General features: G+C 37.9%; 1 non-coding gene and 1 pseudogene across 1 annotated transcript; both read right to left on the reverse strand.

The window, feature by feature from the left end:
- Window positions 1–1998: 1998 nt before the first annotated feature.
- On the reverse strand, window positions 1999–2170 carry LOC122796074. The gene has a single exon (XR_006363915.1). It is a non-coding gene; the product is annotated as a U1 spliceosomal RNA (small nuclear RNA).
- A 182-nt stretch (window positions 2171–2352) lies between these two features.
- Window positions 2353–2525, reverse strand: LOC122796063 (annotated as a pseudogene).
- Between the last annotated feature and the right edge of the window lie 2109 nt (window positions 2526–4634).

Below are 4634 nucleotides of genomic sequence, written 5' to 3' on the forward strand. Positions count from 1 at the left end.
GAAAGGATTGCCCTAGACTGAAAATATGATGCTGTAGGTAAAGAGATGTGGAACATTAAGAACAGTAGCCATGTATCAGGTATGCCAGGAGTTAGACGTAGTTGTAAGGGCTTTCTACTTTGAAACATTCCTTGAGGATTATCTCTGATCTGGAAAAGTTGGATCAGACAGAAGAATACTATCAGGCAACTCATTCTCTAACAGGAAAATAGAATGTGAGTGACCCTGAAGGTGGAAAAGGAGGAAAGCTAGGTAAGAAATGCAGAAGTTGTCAGCCAAAGGAATAGTGGAGCAAGCATGAAAATTGTACACAAAATTACATCAGGAAAGATGGGTGGGGCTCTAATGGACAGTCAACTTATGTATCCAGAACTATTTAAAGTTATAAGGAAAGTAAATACTGAATCTGTAGGACACTCCAGAGAAAAAAGGGTTCCTATTACGAGAGCGAAGATTCCTTTAGGTGAATACAAAAACGTCGACCCATATTGCCCGAAGTACATAAACCACGAAAGTTCAAAACTGCGAAGTTTGAAATGTCGATTTGTTTTGGTTGGCCCGTCTGTGGTATAGCTCTGTAAGGTAAGTGTGTAATAGATAGGAATTTAGTGTTAGGATTTGGGTTAAGGTAAGTGCATAGATAGGTAATGTATGTAAGAGTTAGTGTAGTGTTAGAAGTAGGTGTTTTTAAATGTATGTATGTGTTTTATTTATTTTGTTTGGGTGTATATGTGTAGGGGAAGTGTGTGGTAGTTACGGACCTTAGGGTTAGGGAGGGGTTAAGGATAGTGCATAGTTAGTTGGGTATGTGGGGTTTAGTATAGTGTCGGAGGTAGGGTTTTTTTAAAATGTATGTATGTGTTTTATTTTGTTTGGGTGTATGTGTGTAGGGGAAGTTTGCAGTAGTTATGGACCTTAGGGTTAGGGAGGGGTTAAGGAGAGTGCATAGATAGTTGTGTTTGTGGGGATTAGTGTAGTGTTGGAGGTAGGGTTTTGGTGCTTAAGTTTAGACTGGAAGTAGGGTTTCGTTAGTGTACGTATGTGGTTTATTTATTTTGTTTGAGTAGGTAGTATGTAGTGGGTGGTGGGGTTGGCCAACTATGACAATTCGATATATTTTTTCACGGTTTAGTGCATTTGGGATTTTCGTGGTTCGCGGTATAGGGGTCGATGTTTTGGTATTCACGCATAGGGTTTTTCGCTTTGGTAATATAGACCCAAGAAAAACATGTAGGTATCCCCATTAGACTGGATTCCAGATGGTGCACAACAAAGGGAAGGCACTGTCTCTTGGAGTATCCAATACCTGAAGGCAAGGCTCTCCTTTTACATTTTTCCCTTCAGATATATGGTCCCATGTGCTTTGTTTGGGGTCTCACCCTCTCATGTTACCCCAATAACCAAATGTGCTAGTAGTACACTAGATACACATATGAAAACATTTGATTGTGTTTTTGCATTAAATGGCACAGCTGGCAAAAGAACAAATTACAAGAATTAACTACTTTCTGTGTTTCTGATCAGCACAAAGTCCCATGTTATTTTCAGAAGTTTCACTGATTAATAAGTAGCAAAGAGACACAAAATTATTTCTTAAGAGTTTTCTAAATTTTATTTTTTCTTTTAACATTTTTACCTTTTTTTAAGACAATAGCATGATTTGGTCTTAAATTGCAAAGTTAAGATTTAGAAATAGTTAGCATAGGAACACAAAGAAGGACAAGGGTAAGGGAAGAATGATGAAGCATATAATTTTCCAGGCCCCCCTATTTATTTTTTTAAGAAGAGTGGAATGGAAAGATAACATGAGAAATATGTGGGTAGGAAGGAGAATATAAGGAAAGCAGAAGGGGCTGATAAAATGACATAAAAGACAGACAAAATCAGAGAGGAGATGAGAGAAGAGGAGAGGTGCTGGCACAAATAGAAGGACACACAAATGAGACAGTACCCTTTCTAGAAGGATAATTGGTGATGAGGAGGATGTGATGCAAACTGGACTGGGCAGAGACACACAAAGAAATAGAAAATCATGATGGGGTAATAGTGTGGGGTTAGGACTGACTGCCAGGTTGGATAGTGGTGCATCCAACTGAAGTGTGCAATGGAAAAGCATCACCCTGGGGAAACCACCTTCTTGATGGTGATATTCCCCCTGCCAGGTAAGTAAAGACTTTACTTTTATCTGACCATTAATAAAGAGGTGAAGCAGCCCCGACATGGAAATCAGGCAAAGTACCAGATTGTAACAGCAAAAATCATTTGAAATGCTTGATTTACTAGCTGTACATAGCAATATACCAGTTCCTCAAGGGCAGTTTAGAATAAACAATTCAATGTCTTCTAATAAGATACTTGAACACATACATTGTGGTCAAATGGAATGTGCCATAAATTATGCAGCTGAGTTCCCCACATTTGGGGAAATCACAGGGGTCAACACAACCAAAGTATGCAATGGAAGAGCCTCACCCTGGAGAAACCATCTTCTTGATTGTGGTATTCCCCCCTGCCAGGTTAAATAAAGACTTTACTTTTATCTGACCTTTTATGCAGAGGTGAAACAGCCCCCAAGTGGAAATTAGGCAAAGTACCAGATTGTGGCAACAAAAAGCATCTGTAATCCTTAATTTACTAGCTGTACATACCAATATGCCAGTTCCTCAGGGCAATTCAGAATAAACAATTCAACGTCTTCTAATAAGATACTTGAACACATACATTGGGGTCAAATGGAATGTGCCACTTTTGACTGGGCAGATACTCTCTCTCCAATGAATAGTATCAATAATTATTCAGAAGTGATCATATAACTGACATTTACTTTGATAAATCACCTGCCACAAAAATTATACCAATATTCTTTTAGCTTCTAAGGTGTCATTGATAAGAAAATGAAAAACATAACACCCATAGTAACATAATTCCTCTTGACACAATAGGGCACCCCCAACTCCATGTCAATTAAAATAAATGAAAAAAGCAAATACAAGTGGATTGTGCTGCGGACATTGTATATCATTACCACTGCTGACAGAGCAATATGGATTCCTGTCAGCAAAAGTGAATTCACCACCACAGTAACATATTTTAACTTGGAACTTGAAGGTACTAAGCTCAGTCCACACCTCCAACCAAGCCACAACAATGTTCACCTTAATGCCATCAGCCACAGCATACCACTTGCTTTTTTTCCCACAGACTGCTTCCAATAACTCTTAACCCTCTATATGCAAAATAGGTAGCGCAACATTACCTCTGACAATATGGAACAAATGGGCAAAATATGGATACTTTCTAAAATAAATGTTGCCTCATTCTTACAGAAAGTTCTTTTGCTGAAACAATACAATTCAATATTACTCTCATGGCTATTTGTTTAAAAATCATAACAGCGGAAACGAGTCATAATGACAAATATGTGACAGGTCCTTTCAATGAGAAACAACATGAAATGTGGAATTTTTAGCATTCAAACTCAAAATGAGAAAATGTTTCTTGTTACGAGGTATAGTTGAGAGTTATGCTGCCCATCCCCAAACAGACTTCTTCTGACACTCTGATGTGATCATCAAATCTTGTGAAAAATAGACAAAAATGTATTTCAAGTCATTTCTTCAAACATAACTCTCAACTGTTCAGAACGTCATAGAATGTCCATTTTTGCCTCCTACGTTTGAGCTGTCCCTTGTAAAATTTATAGTTCTCTGGGCAATCATTTAGGACTGCAATCAAATAAATAATGGCAGATATTTGAGTTTCATACTTCGTATCCTTTATAAAATGCACACTAATGCAAAACATGTTATTCTAGCAATTTTCAAGTTTAAAAGAGCAATATTTAAAATCTGTACCTTATTTCGTGCATTTATCTCCCATTATTTTTTGCTTTATCCAGAATTATTTCCCCAAGAGAGAGAGAGAGAGAAAAACACTATCCACTTATGCTGTGCTGATGAGGTCAATAAAAAGGCTGAAACATACATGTCCACAGCTAGTGGAGTTTGCCTTTATTGGCCTGAATGTAACCATAAAGACTTTAAAAAAGTAAACAAAAATCATGGATATTTCAAAGCCATATAGCTAAAACACTTGCTGTCCTTAAGGGGTCATTTGCATATATCCAATGGGCCTCCATTACAGGAAGTTTAAGGTATCACACTGTGAAAACTCAAGCTTAGCTGAGTTTTTCTTGCAGTTTTTACTGAATGTGTGTGTGTGTGTGTATGTGTGTGTGTGTGTGTGTGTGTGTGTGTGTGTGTGTGTGTGTGTGTGTGTGTGTGTGTGTGTGTGTGTGTGTGTGTGCGCACATGTGTGTGTGTGTGTGTGTGTGTGTGTGTGTGTGTGTGTGTGTGTGTGTGTCTTTTAATTTGGTTTTATATGTTAGTTTGATATTTTTCAGGCAACTTTATCATTATGGGCATTAGCTGGTTTTAAAGACCTTGTGTTTCTGAAGTATAGCCAAACTATCCACTTATGCTGTGCTGACAAGGTTAATAAAAAGCTCAAATCATGCATATCAATAAGCTTTCTTTCTGTCACAAGGTATAAGTGCACTGGCTGGTGATCCAGGGTTCAAACTCAGATAATGTTTATTTTCCCTCTTCAAGTTGGCATAATGGTTGAGGTGTTGT

The sequence above is a fragment of the Protopterus annectens genome, chromosome 2.part2 (assembly GCF_019279795.1).
Source record: "Protopterus annectens isolate FY-2018-M chromosome 2.part2, PAN1.0, whole genome shotgun sequence".
In the NCBI taxonomy this organism is placed as follows: Eukaryota; Metazoa; Chordata; order Ceratodontiformes; family Protopteridae; genus Protopterus; species Protopterus annectens.